The following is a 16379-nucleotide window of genomic DNA, read 5'->3' on the forward strand; positions in this document are numbered from 1 at the left end:
ATGAGTCATTTACTACCCAAAAACAACACTCTATTTGAACGTGTTGGGAGCACTCTAATACTGTCTCTATGTGGCACGAAAATATGGCACTTACAACCCTAATACAACACTCCAATTGAAGGTGCTCGGAGAACTCTAGGAGTGCTTCTAGATTGCAAGTTAATAGGGTATTTGCAACCCTAATACAACACTCCAATTAATGGAGTTTGGAGAACACTAATAGTGTCTCTATATGGCAAGATAATATGATATTTACAACCCTTATACAACACTCCAATCGAAAGTGTTCGGAGCACTCTAGTAGTGTCTACAGATTGGAAGATAATAAGGCATTTACAACTCTGATACAACACTCCAATCGGAGAAGGTTGGAGAACTCTAATATCTTCTCTATATGGAAAGATAACAGAGCATTTACAATCCTTATACAACACTCCAATTGAAGTTGTTTGGAGCACTCTAATAGTGTCTCTATATGGCAAGATTATCAGGCTTTTACAACCCTAATATAACACTCCAATTCAAGGTGTTTAGAGAACTCTAGGAGTGTCTATAGATGACAAGATAATAGGGAATTTACAACCCTAATACAAAACTCGAATTGAAGTTGTGTGCATAACTCTAATAGTGTCTCTATATGGCAAGATAATAGAGCATTTACAACCCTAATACAACACTCCAATTGAAGGAGTTTGGAGAATTCTAATAGTGTCTCTATATGGTAAGATAAAAGAGCATTTAAAACCCCAATACAACACTCCAATTGAACGTGTTTGGAGACCTCTAATAGTATCTCCAGTTGACAAGATAATAGGGCATTTACAACCCTGATACAACACTCCAATTGAAGATGTTTGGAGAACTCTAATAGTGTCTCTATATGGCAACATAATAGAGCATTTACTACCCTTAAACAACACTCCAATTGAAGGTGTTTGGAGCACTCTAATAGTGTACGATAATAGGGCACTTACAACCCCAATACAACACTCCAATTGAAGTTGCTCGGAGAACTCAAGGAGTGTTTCCAGATTGCAAGTTAATAAGGTATTTGCAAGCCTAATACAACACTCCATTTGATGGAGTTTGGAGAACTCTAATAGTGTCTCTATATGCCAAGATAATAGGGTATTTACAACCCTAATACAACATTCCAATTGAAGGTGTTTGGAGAACTCTAATAGTGTCTCCAGTTGACAAGATAATAGGGCATTTACAACCCTGATACAACACTCCAATTGAAGATGTTTGGAGAACTCTAATAGTGTCTCTATATGGCAACATAATAGAGCATTCACTAAACTTAAGCAACACAACAATAGAAGGTGTTTCGAGCACTCTAATAGTGTCTCTATGTGGCACGATAATAAGGCATTTACAACCCTTTTACCACTCTCCAATTGAAGGTGTTTGGACCACTCTAGTAATATCTACAGATGGGAAGATAATCGGGAATGTACAACCCTAATACGACACTCCAATGGAAGGTGTTTTAAGAACTCTAATAGTGTCTCCAGTTGACACGATAACAGGGCATTTACAATCCTGATACAACACTCGAATTGAAGATGTTTGGAGAAGTCTAATTGTGACTATATATGGCAATATAATGGAGCATTTACTACCCTTAAGCAACACTCCAATTGAAGGTGTTTGGAGCACTCTAATAGTGGGGCAAGATAACATGGCACTTACAACCCTAATACAACACTCCAATTGAAGGTGCTTGGTGAACTCTAGGAGTGTTTCTAGAATGCAAGTTAATAGGGTATTTGCAACCCTAATACAACACTCCAATTGAAGGAGTTTAGAAAACTCTAATAGTGTCTCTATAGGGCTACATAATAGGGCATTTACAACTCTTATACAACACTTCAATCGAAGGTGTTTGGAGCACTCTAGTAGTGTCTACAGATTGGAAGATAATGGGGCATTTACAACTCCAATCGAAGGAGGTTTGAGAACTCTAATAGCATCTCTATATGGAAAGATAACAGAGCATTTACAATCCTTATAGAACACTCCATTTGAAGGTGTTTGGAGCACTCTAATAGTGTCTATATATGGCAAGATAATCAAGCTTTTACAACCCTAATACAACACTCCAATTGAATATATTTAGAGAACCCTATCAGTGTCTCTAGATGACAAGATAATAGGGAATATACAACCCTAATACAAAACTCCAATTGAAGGAGTTTGCATAACTCTAACAGTGTTTCTATATGGCAAGATAATAGAGCATTTACAATCCTAATACAATACTCCAATTGAAGGAGTTTGGAGAACTCTAATAGTGTCTCTATATGGTAAGTTAATAGAGCATTTAGAACCCTAATACAACACTCCAATTGAACGTGTTTGGAGAACTCTAATAGTGTCTCCAGTTGACAAGATAATAGAGCATTTACAACCCTGATACAACACTCTAATTGAAGATGTTTAGAGAACTCTAATAGTGTCTCTATATGGCAACATAATGAGGCATTTACTACCCTTAAACAACACTCTATTTGAAGGTGTTTGGAGCACTCTAATAGTGTCTCTATGTGGCACGATAATAAAACACTTACAACCGCAATACAATACTCGAATTGAAGGTGCTCGGAGAACGTTAGGAGTGTTTCTAGATTGCAAGTTAATAGGATATTTGCAACCCTACTACAACACTCCAATTGATAGAGTTTGGAGAACTCTAATAGTGTCTGTATATGGCAAGACAATAGGCTATTTACAACTCTAATCCAATAGTCCAATTGAAGGTGTTTGGAGAACTCTAATAGTGTCTCCACTTGACAAGATAATAGAGCATTTACAACCCTGATACAACACTCCAATTGAAGATGTTTTGAGAACTCTAATAGTGTCTCTATATGGCAACATAATCGAGCATTTACTACCATTAAACAACACTCCAATTGAAGATGTTTGGAGCACTCTAAGATTGTCTCTATGTGGCACGATAATAGGACACTTACAAACCTAATACAACACTCCAATTGAAGTTGCTTGGTGAACTCTAGGAGTGTTTCTAAAATACAAGTATATTGGGTATTTACAACATAAATGTGCAGGACACGTTGTATAAATTACCGAAACAACAAACCGCAAGAAAAATATATATATAATTGTTCAGAATAATTATACGAATATTATTTGTGTTCGGACCGAGGGCATTCGGGTCTTTTCAGATTCGTCCTTATCCGCATGACATGTCATTGATCCTATCCAGATGATATGTCATCAATCCTATCCACAAGGGCAAAATGGTCATTTCACACCTATGCCACCTTGCATGTGTAGAAACATGGAGAAGAGTGTGGAAGGGTGTGGAAGGGGTATTTTGGTCATTTCACATATAAAAGGATGAGGTGTCAATGGCATACCTTGTAAATAGGCCAAACTTGGAGGGCATTTTGGTATTTTGCAACCGACCCGAAACACTATAAATAGGGGTGGAGGGGTAGAGAGAAAATAACTAATTCATTCGTACCGTTTCGTGCAGAATCGAATCGGTATTTTCTCTCTTTCTCGGTTTCTCTCCCAAATATTGTTTCGGTTGAGAAAAGAAAGTTATACGTAGTTGACGTATAATATTGCGGGTTGTTGTGGAGTATATTTACGGGATCGATGAATAGTGTTTTACCGAATTTCGCGGTATGTCAGTTTTGCATATTGATGAAACTGAGCAACCGAAAATTCGTGTTTACGGGTTTTCATCTTTTCCCCGTGAATAGTGTTTTTGCAGAATTCCGCGGTTTACGGTATTTCTGGTAGAAGAAATAAACTGCTCTCCGGTTAGTCCTGGGGGATAACCGATAGAGGCATCAGACGTCTGATGCTCCGTTCCGAGTCGATTCCTTCCCTGGTGAGGCTCTACTCGCTCGGTCTGCATTCCAACTGTGATTTGGAAACAAGGTATAAATATGTTATATTAATCTATTTAATTTGTAAGTAGATTAAAGTTTTAGAAATCAATCATGGAGTAGATCTGTAAAGGATTAAATTGGGTTTTGATGCCAAAGGAATACTGAAGGTGGACCGCCTTGGAAAGTTTCCTGACATACCCCGTTTAATCCTAAGCTTAAGTTGGCTGTAGAAATTTTTGTTCTACGGTCATTCCGCACCTTAAGCCTAAAAGGGGTTTTGGTTAGCATCGTAAACCCCAACACTCTAAACACTTGAATTGGGGTGTTATATTAGGGTTGTAAAAGCCTGATAATCTTGCCATATAGAGACACTATTAGAGTGCTCCAAACAACTTCAATTGGAGTGTTTTATAAGGATTGTAAATGCTCTGTTATCTTTCCATATAGAGATGCTATTAGAGATCTCCAACCTCCTTCGATTGGAGTGTTTTAGCAGAGTTGTAAATGCCATATTATCTTCCAGTCTGTAGATACTACTAGAGTGCTCCAAACACCTTCGATTGTATTGTTCTATAAGGGATGTAAATGCCCTATTATTTTGCCATATATAGACACTATTAGAGTTGTCTAAACTCCTTCAATTGGAGTGTTGTATTAGGGTTGTAAATACCCAATATACTTGTATTTTAGAAACACTCCTAGAGTTCACCAAGCAACTTCAATTGGAGTGTTGTATTAGGTTTGTAAGTGTCCTATTATCGTGCCACATAGAGACAATCTTAGAGTGCTCCAAACATCTTCAATTGGAGTGTTGTTTAATGGTAGTAAATGCTCGATTATGTTGCCATATAGAGACACTATTAGAGTTCTCAAAACATCTTCAATTGGAGTGTTGTATCAGGGTTGTAAATGCTCTATTATCTTGTCAAGTGGAGACACTATTAGATTTCTCCAAACACCTTCAATTGGAGTGTTGTAATAGAGTTGTAAATACCCTATTGTCTTGCCATATACAGACACTATTAGAGTTCTCCAAACTCCATCAATTGGAGTGTTGTAGTAGGGTTGCAAATACCCTATTAACTTGCAATCTAGAAACACTCCTAACGTTCTCCGAGCACCTTCAATTCGAGTATTGTATTGCGGTTGTAAGTGCCCTATTATCGTGCCTCATAGAGACACTATTAGAGTGCTCCAAACACCTTCAAATAGAGTGTTGTTTAAGGGTAGTAAATGCCTCATTATATTGCCATATAGAGACACTATTAGAGTTATCCAAACATCTTGAATTAGAGTGTTGTATCAGGGTTGTAAATGCTCGATTATCTTGTCAATTGGAGACACTATTAGAGTTCTCCAAACGCCTTCAATTGGAGTGGTGTATTAGAGTTGTAAATACCCTATTGTCTTGCCATATACAGACACTATTAGAGTTCTCCCAACTCCATCAAATGGAGTGTTGTAGTAGGGTTGCAAATACCCTATTAAGTTGCGATCTAGAAACTCCTTCAATTGGAGTATTGTATTAGGGTTGTATATTCCCTATTATCTTGTCATCTAGAGACACTGATAGGGTTCTCTAAACATCTTGAATTGGAGTGTTGTATTAGGGTTGTAAAAGCCTGATTATCTTGCCATATATAGACACTATTAGAGTGCTCCAAACACCTTCAAATGGAGTGTTCTATAAGGATTGTAAATGCTCTGTTATCTTTCCATATAGAGATGCTATTAGAGTTCTCAAACCTCCTTCGATTGGAGTTGTAAATGCCCTATTATCTTCCAATCTGTAGACACTACTAGAGTGCTCCAAACACCTTCGATTGGAGTATTGTATAAGGGTTGTAAATGCCCTATTATGTAGCCCTCTAGAGACACTATTAGAGTTGTCAAAACTCTTTCAATTGGAGTGTTGTATTAGGGTTGCAAATACCCTATTAATTTGCATTCTAGAAACACTCATAGAGTTCACCAAGCACCTTCAATTGGAGTGTTGTATTAGGGTTACAAATACCCTATTAACTTGCATTCTAGAAACACTCCTAGAGTTCACCAAGCACCTTCAATTGGAGTGTTGTATTACGGTTGTAAGTGCCCTATTATCGTGCCATATAGAGATACTATTAGAGTGCTCCAAACACTTTCAATTGAATTGTTGTTTAATGGTAGTAAGTGCTCCATTATATTGCCATATAGAGTCATAATTAGAGGGGTAAATTTTGCTGGAGGTCACTAAACTTTGTTATTTGTCACGAATTGGTCACTCAACTTTGATTTGTCCCTTTTGAGTCACTCAACTTTGTTATTTGTCCCAATCAAGTCACTCAACGTTTTCCATCCAAATTTTTAACGGAATATTCCTATTCCGTCCAAAAAATTATCGGAATATACCCATTCCTTCCAAAATTTTAACGGAATTAGCATATTCCATCCAAAAAACTAACGGAATTAGCATATTCCGTTAAAAATTTGGATGGAAAACGTTGAGTGACTTGATTGGAACAAATAACAAAGTTGAGTGACTCAAAAGGGACAAATCAAAGTTGAGTGACCAATTCGTGACAAATAACAAAGTTTAGTGACCTCCAGCGAAATTTACCCTAATTAGAGTTCTGCAAACATTTTCAATTCGAGTGTTGTACCAGGGTTGTAAATGCCCTATTATCGTGCCACATAGAGACACTATTAGAGTGCTCCAAACACCTTCTATTGGTGTGTTGCTTAAGTGTAGTGAATGCTCTATTATGTTGCCATATAGAGACACTATTAGAGTTCTCCAAACATCTTCAATTGGAGTGTTGTATCAGGGTTGTAAATGCCCTATTATCTTGTCAACTGGAGACACTATTAGAGTTCTCCAAACACCTTCAATTGGAATGTTGTATTAGGGTTGTAAATACCCTATTATCTTGGCATATAGAGACACTATTAGAGTTCTCCAAACTCCATCAATTGGAGTGTTGTATTAGGGTTGCAAATACCTTATTAACTTGCAATCTGGAAACACTCCTTGAGTTCTCCGAGCACCTTCAATTGGAGTGTTGTATTGGGGTTGTAAGTGCCCTATTATCGTACACTATTAGAGTGCTCCAAACACCTTCAATTGGAGTGTTGTTTAAGGGTAGTAAATGCTCCATTATGTTGCCATATAGAGACACTATTAGATTTCTCGAAACATCTTCAATTGGAGTGTTGTATCAGGGTTGTAAATGCTCTATTATCTTGTCAACTGGAGACACTATTAGAGTTCTCCAAACACGTTCAATTGGAGTGTTGTATTAGAGTTGTAAATACCCTATTGTCTTGCCATATACAGACACTATTAGAGTTCTCCCAACTCCTTCAATTGGAGTGTTGTAGTAGGGTTGTAAATGCTCTATTATCTTGCCATATAGAGACACTATTAGAGTTATGCAAACAACTTCAATTCGAGTTTTGTATTAGGGTTGTAAATTCCCTATTATCTTGTCATCTATAGACACTCCTAGAGTTCTCTAAACACCTTGAATTGGAGTGTTATATTAGGGTTGTAAAAGCCTGATAATCTTGCCATATAGAGACACTATTAGAGTGCTCCAAACAACTTCAATTGGAGTGTTCCATAAGGATTGTAAATGCTCTGTTATCTTTCCATATAGAGATGCTTTTAGAGATCTCCAACCTCCTTCGATTGGAGTGTTTTAGCAGAGTTGTAAATGCCATATTATCTTCCAGTCTGTAGATACTACTAGAGTGCTCCAAACACCTTCGATTGGATTGTTCTATAAGGGATGTAAATGCCCTATTATTTTGCCATATATAGACATTATTATAGTTGTCTAAACTCCTTCAATTGGAGTGTTGTATTAGGGTTGTAAATACCCAATATACTTGCATTCTAGAAACACTCCTAGAGTTCACCAAGCAACTTCAATTGGAGTGTTGTATTAGGGTTGTAAGTGCCCTATTATCGTGCCACATCGAGACAATATTAGATTGCTCCAAACGTCTTCAATTGGAGTGTTGTTTAATGGTAGTAAATGCTCGATTATGTTGCCATATAGAGACACTATTAGAGTTCTCAAAACATCTTCAATTGGAGTGTTGTATCAGGGTTGTAAATGCTCTATTATCTTGTCAAGTGGAGACACTATTAGAGTTCTCCAAACACCTTCAATTGGACTATTGGATTAGAGTTGTAAATAGCCTATTGTCTTGCCATATACAGACACTATTAGAGTTCTCCAAACTCTATCAATTGGAGTGTTGTAGTAGGGTTGCAAATATCCTATTAACTTGCAATCTAGAAACACTCCTAACGTTCTCCGAGCACCTTCAATTCGAGTATTGTATTGCGGTTGTAAGTGTTTTATTATCGTGCCACATAGAGACACTATTAGAGTGCTCCAAACACCTTCAAATAGAGTGTTGTTTAAGGGTAGTAAATGCCTCATTATGTTGCCATATAGAGACACTATTAGAGTTCTCTAAACATCTTCAATTAGAGTGTTGTATCAGGGTTGTAAATGCTCTATTATCTTGTCAACTGGAGACACTATTAGAGTTCTCCAAACACGTTCAATTGGAGTGTTGTATTAGGGTTCTAAATGCTCTATTAACTTACCATATAGAGACACTATTAGAGTTCTCCAAACTCCTTCAATTGGAGTATTGTATTAGGATTGTAAATGCTCTATTATCTTGCCATATAGAAACACTGTTAGAGTTATGCAAACTCCTTCAATTGGAGTTTTGTATTAGGGTTGTATATTCCCTATTATCTTGTCATCTAGAGACACTGATAGGGTTCTCTAAATATATTCAATTGGAGTGTTGTATTAGGGTTGTAAAAGCTTGATTATCTTGCCATATATAGACACTATTAGAGTGCTCCAAACACCTTCAAATGGAGTGTTCTATAAGGATTGTAAATGCTCTGTTATCTTTCCATATAGAGATGCTATTAGAGTTCTCAAACCTCCTTCGATTGGAGTTGTAAATGCCCCATTATCTTCCAATATGTAGACACTACTAGAGTGCTCCAAACACCTTCCATTGAAGTGTTGTATTAGGGTTGTAAATTCCCGATTATCTTCCCATCTGTAGACATTACTAGAGTGCTCCAAACACCTTCAATCGGGGAGTTGTAAAAGGGTTGTAAATGCCCTATTATCGTGCCACATAGAGACACTATTAGAGTTCTCCAAACACCTTCAATTGGAGTCTTATTTAAGTGTAGTAAATGCTCTATTATGTTGCCATATAGAGACACTATTAGAGTTCTCCAAACATCTTTAATTGGAGTGTTGTATCAGGGTTGTAAATGCCCAATTATCTTGTCAACTGGAGACACTATTAGACTTCTCCAAACTCCATCTATTAGAGTGTTGTATTAGGGTTGCAAATACCCTATTAACTTGCAATCTAGAAACACTCTTAACGTTTTCCGAGCACCTTCAATTGGAGTGTTGTATTGGGGTTGTAAGTGCCCTATTATCGCGCCACATGGAGACACTATTAGAGATCTCGAAACATCTTCAATTGGAGTGTTGTATCAGGGTTGTAAATGCCCTATTATCTTGTCAACTGGAGACACTATTAGAGTTCTCCAAACACCTTCAATTGGAGTGTTGTATTAGGGTTGTAAATACCCTATTATCTTGCCATATAGAAAAACTAATGAGTTGTCCAAACTCCATCAATTGGAGTGTTGTTTAAGGGTAGTAAATGGTCTATTATGTTGCCATACAAATACACTATTGGAGTTCTCCAAACTCCTTCAATTGGAGTGTTGTATTAGGGTTGTAAATGTCTGATTATCTTCCCATTTGTAGACATACTAGAGTGCTCCAAATACCTTCAATTGAAGAGTTGTACAAGGGTTGTAAATGCCCTATTATAGTGCCATAGAGAGACTCTATTAGAGTTCTCCAAACACCTTCAATTGGAGTATTGTTTAAGGGTAGTAAATGGTCTATTATTGTCACACCCCGGGACAACCCGCCACGTATTTACACGTAAGGCGTAAGCACATCACATACATTATCAATAATAAATACTCGTGCAATATTTAAAAGTCAAACAATCTTCAAATACCACAATTAATTTGAGTACATAACACATATTCAACATGAGATCAAGACAAACATGGCAAACAAACCGATAATTGCCATGTCAGTCAATGTATCCACTTTTAAATAGAGAGAATTAAAGTTTAACTACAAGAAAATAAAAAGATATTTGAGCCATCTGCTCGTTTGCCTCCTGATCCGCATCCCTCCTATTCGTGCTCCATGTCGGCCTCATGATTTCCTGGAACCCACATAAAAGTGGAACGGGTGAGAGATCGAACAGTCTCTCAGTACGGGATTCAGTTCCAGTCCCGGAATTTGTCAAATTCACTTATTAACACAAACATGATATTAAAATTATATCCTTACATGCGATCTTACTAATGAATATTTGAAACAAACACACGCGGGGGCACACACACACACACACACACTTCTTAAGTTATCTTTCAAGTTTTTAACTGCCTCACCAGGGGGACTCAAACCCCACTAGATCTTGGCCATGTCACTAGACGGGGACTCGAACCACCGCTAGATCTTCTTTGCCTCACCAAGGGGACTCGAACCACCCCAGCTATTGGCGTCTCACTAGGGGGACTCGAACCACCACTAGTTCAACTGTCTCACTCAACGGGGACTCGAACCACCGCAAGATATTGACCCGTGACAAAAAGTCCAACTAACGCCACGTTAACGAGGGGTCTAGTCGGACACTAGACCCAATGTATACATTCCAACATGCGTTCAATGCATATTGGCCCCTTTTCCTTTAACTTATCCGCTACTTTCCACGTTTATTTCATTTAATCACACAAATATCATACTCTACACTACACATCTTAAAAATCCGTTGATCAATCGAATAATCTTATCCTAGTATTCTAAACAAAACAAAAAGGATCGTTCGATTCAACATGCATAATTCCATAAATAAATAAATGCAAACAAAACGATAAGTAACAATTTGACAATGTCCAGGAAACCCGTACCTGAAATTTTGTAGGTTTTTGGAGCGTACTCCTCACGTTCATCAAAATCCATAATCTCTATATTTGAACCTAAGTTTTTCAATTACTAACTTTAATTAATCGATAGTAAAATACTTGTGTTACTTAATTATATTAAATCTTTTTAATATAATTGAAGAATTCTTATTAGCAAACTGAAGTTCTCGATTTAAAAAAAACAAACAAACTGAAAGAAATACTTATTATTAAATAAGGAAGTTTCCAGATATTTTTATTCTTAAGAAAACAATTTATAATAGATTAGATTTTTCAGATTTTATAATAATAAATAACCTTTCATATTATAATAGTCAGAGAAATTCTTACCAACATACAATTTAAGAACACAATTTTATTCTTACAAAATAGATCGAATCAACGTATCTTAAATTATTAATGAAATTCATTCAATAAAGTATTGTATTTTTCAATAATATCAAAAGATAGTTTTAAGTTTTTAATATAATTAAAAGACTACTCCTCAATAGTTTAAATTATCTAGGAACAAAATTGACTTAACATCGACATGGATTCATTTATCATATTGATTAATTCAATTTATTCAACCATCAATTTATAATGAAATAATATGATTCGAGTTAATTACCTTAAGTGCAGAAATTCTCCAGCATCAAAAGACTACTTTTATTTTTCCATTTGGTGCGGTTTGGGGTCTCTTTGATAGTTGTGAAGTAAAGAGAGGATAGAGGGGAATTACGGTTGATGGAGAGAAGGGCAGGGGTGCAGTTTTCTTTTTAGAGAGAGAGAGAGATTATTGGTCTATATTTATTTCTAAATTAATGGACAGAGAATATATAATTTAATTTGAAATGGTTATTGGATAAGAATTCTGACGAAAAGATGCATTACTAATTTTCAGTTATCATTAACTAAGAGGTGCAATATTTAATTGTGACTAAAATAGGTTGAACATATTTTCTTACTGGAGCCTCTCTATTTCCATTTACTCAGTGACGATTATCAAACATAGAAACTAAGAATTATATTAATTAGATATTGAGACTTTTCAGTTTAGTCCACAATTTATCAAATATAACAAATAGTAATAAAATCTGCATTCTTGAGACTCAGATTTCAATAGAAAAATAATCTATATTTTACGAAATGTTACAATTATGTTGTCATATAGAGACACTATTAGAGTTCTCCAACAAATCTTCAATTGGAGTGTTGTGTCAGGGTTGTAAATGTCATATTATCTTGTCATCTAGAGACATTATTAGAGTTCTCCGAAAATGTTCAATTGGAGTGTTGTATTAGGGTTTTAAATGCTCTATTATCTTATCATATAGAGACACTATTATAGTTCTCCAAACTCCTTCAATTCGAGTGTTGTATTAGGGTTGTAAATGCTCTATTATCTTGTCATATAAAGACACTATTAGAGCTATGCAAACTCCTTCAATTGGAGTTTTGTATTAGGATTGTAAATGCCCTATTATCTTCCAATCTGTAGACACTACTAGAGTACTCCAAACACCTTCGATTAGAGTGTTGTATAAGGGTTGTAAATGCCATATTATGTTGCCATATAGAGACACTATTAGAGTTATCAAAACTCCTTCAATTGGAGTGTTGTATTAGGGTTGCAAATACCATATTAATTTGCATTCTAAAAATACTCATAGAGTTCACCAAGCACCTTCAATTGGAGTGTTGTATTAGGGTTGTAAGTGCCCTATTATCGTGCCACATAGAGACACTATTAGAGTGCTCCAAACACCTTCAATTGGAGTGTTGTTTAAGGGTAGTAAATGCTTGATTATGTTGCCATTTAGAAGCACTATTAGAGTTCTCCAAACACCATCAATTGGAGTGTTGTATTACGGTTGTAAATTCTCAATTATCTTTCCATCTGTAGACATTACTAGAGTGCTCCAAACACCTTCAATTGGAGAGTTGTAAAAGGGTTGTTAATGCCCTATTATCGTGCCACATAGAGACACTATTAGAGTGCTCCAAACACCTTCAATTGTAGTGTTTATGGGTAGTAAATGGTCTTTTATGTTGCCATATAGAGACACTATTAGAGTTCTCCAAACATCTTCAATTGGAGTGTTGTATCAGGGTTGTAAATGCCCTATTATCTTGTCAACTGGAGATACTAGCTCATTTATAAGAGTGTTATAGGTTTATGAAATTAGGCTCAAACCCTTTACAAATCATGTCATGTAGAAAACTCAAAGGCTTATCAATTTGACTTTTCTTGCATATTCCATCTATAAGAGTATAATAGGTCATGACATTAAGCTCAAGCCCTTTAAATTTCATGTCGTGTAGAAAATTCATTGCCTTCTCAATTTCACTATTTTTGCACAGCCCATCTAAAAGAGTTTTATAGGTCATGACATGAGGCTCATGCCCTTTAGACATCATTTCACATAAAAAATCTGGTGCCTTCTCAATTTCACCTTTCTTGCACAACCTATATATAAGATTAGTATATGTCACAATTTAGGATGTATGTATTTTTTTTTAGATGCATGTATTTTGTCATCTTTTTTAGTTATTTTGAGATGATAACAAGTGCATTATTAATTTCACTAGATAGTAAAGAATATTCAATGATTTATTGAATCCCTTATAGAACTTGTGATGAGCATATAATACTTTTGGTATTATTTTTTGGTTTCTTGGCCTTTTTTAGGATGATGGTGATGACTGAGTTGGACATAAATAGCTGGGTTAGAACTTTATTAATTACGTTATATGTGTTATTTTGTTAAACGGGGGTGTTTGATATTATGCAAAATAACAATAGGCTAGCTTAATTTGGGAAAATTGAAATTGAGAATTTTGAGGAATATGTGTTGTTTTTTTATATTTCATGACTTGAGAATTTTGAGGATATTGTAATTGATACTATGGCAAAATTAGAATTGTTGTGTTGATATTATTACCGTTGTATCTCAAATAAAAACCGTAATTTTGTATGATATTTGATGTTACAATTGAATCGATCTATTGTGTATGTTTTGAGAAAAATAAAATGAAAAAAAATCCAAAAAACTAAAAGAAAGTAAATAACCAAAAAAACTGACATAATAGTATCAGCGACCGGGTTTTGACTTTTAGCGACTGTTTTTTGGTCGCAGATATCTCTTCGTGACGTCAGCAAAAAACAACATCGACCAAAAAAAATTGGTCACAGAAAAAGTATCAGCGACCGATGACGTCATCGATTGAGTATCTGCGACAATGCTTTCAGCAACCGGGGTATCAGCGACCAGAATCAGATTTCTGCGACCGGAATAACTATCTGCGACCGGCGACGTGACTATCAGCGACTGGAAAACCGGTCTCTGATGGACTTTTCTGCTATAGTGACTATGTTATGTACACTTGTTTCAATATTGATTTGTTTTGAGGCTTGAGCTGTAGGTATTCTCAATTTCCTCACACACTTCCTGATCGAGTACTACCTACCTTCCTTTTTGGTCGCTTGAGTCAGTCATGTTTTGCATATCCTTAGTGTCTTGAATCATAGGGGAAACAAAAAAATCAAACGCCCGCCTTCTTACATGATGCCGATATATATACCACTATGCATGATTGAAGACTTCAAATTTGTCACACCCCGAGACAACCCGCCACGTAAAGATACGTAAGGCGTGTGCACATCACATACATTATCAATAATAAATACTCATGCAATATGTAAAAGTCAAACGAAGTCTTTTAACACTACAAGTAGTTCAAACACACAACATAAATTCAACATGAGATCAAGACAAACATGGCAAACAAACCGATAATTGCCATGTCAGTCAATGTATCCACTTCTAAAGAGAGAATTTAAAGTTTAACTAAAGAAATTAAAAAGATACTTGAGCAGTCAGCTCGTTGCCTTCCTGATCCGCATCCCTCCTATTCGTGCTCATCGCCGGCTTCATCATTTCCTGGAACCCACATAAGTGGAAACGGGTGAGAGATCGAACAGTCTCTCAGTACGGAATTTAGTTCCAGTCCCGGAATTTGTCAAATTTACTTATTATTACAAATAGGATATAATTATTATATCCTCACATGTCATGCAATATTTAAAACACACACACACACACACTCACTTCTTTAATTATCTTTCAAGTTTTCCATTAATCAATTTATTTGCCAATCCAGTGGGAAATCCATCCAATACCGGAAGACCGCCACTCCGCTGGGAAATCCATCCAACAACGGAAGACTTCTCACTAGACGGGGAATCCACCCTACGCTAGATATTGGCTGTCTCATTAGACGGGGAATCCACCCTACGCTAGGTCTTGACCCGTGACGGGAAATCCATCCAACGCCACGTTGACGAGGGGTCTAGTCGAACCTAGACCCAATGTATACATTCCAACATGCCTTCAACACATGTTGGCCCCTTTCCTTTAACATATTCGTTACCTTTTACGTTCGTCATTTAACACTACACGATATCATGCTCAACACACCCTACTTACAAGTCTCATGATCGATATGAAATAATCCTATTGTAATTCTAAGCAAGCCAAAGGGATCGTTCGATTCAACATGCACAATTCCAAACAATTGAATAAATAATATGCATACAAAACGGTAAGTACAATTTGACAAGGTCCAGGAAAACCCGTACCTGCTATTGTGGTGTAGTTCACTACCACTTCTCCGTCACTCTTTACTTCAGAACTCAAACCTAGACCATATAACACGGATTCTAAATTAATACTTATATATATATTTCCATTTGACTGTCATTCGAGATATAAATCAAATATATTTACTACCATCTAATCTAACTTAAAATAAAATTTGTTATGTTTTAAAATCTGAATATCATCACAATTATTTTCGGATGGGTCATCATATCAAGACATAATCAAATTAATCAATTTTTATTTTTATGGAAAATCATACTTAGTGTAAATTAGATAAAAGTCAAATACCGAAAGAATATACATATATATTTTATATGAACTTCATGGACACCATTTAATCAGACCAAATTATTCAAACTAATTGAAAATCTCTCAATAATATAAATCAGAATGATATCTATTATCAAACTTACTTTATGAATCAAATTAATTAAAATGACTATCTGACTATATGAACGAATTAAATAAAAATAATCAAATTCCAAAAGCATAAAATAATTTAATAAAATTTGAAATTCCAAAATTTCTATATAAATCTGACAATTATTAAATATCTGACTATATAAATCTGACTATCTAAACGAATTTAATAAAAATAATCAGATTTCAAATGACTATCTGACTCAATAATGACTATCTGATCTATTATCATCAAAGTAATTTATATATATATAGTATACAATAATTAAATTCCAAAAGAGTACAAACAGAAAAAAAAAAAAAAACAAACGAAAAACACAATCTGAGAAACATTACCTTAAATAAAAAAATTGGAACACGTTGATTGCACGGATTGGGTATCTCATGGAATGT

This window comes from Carex rostrata, unplaced genomic scaffold (assembly GCF_964058835.1).
Source record: "Carex rostrata unplaced genomic scaffold, lpCarRost1.2 SCAFFOLD_42, whole genome shotgun sequence".
Lineage (NCBI taxonomy): Eukaryota > Viridiplantae > Streptophyta > Magnoliopsida > Poales > Cyperaceae > Carex > Carex rostrata.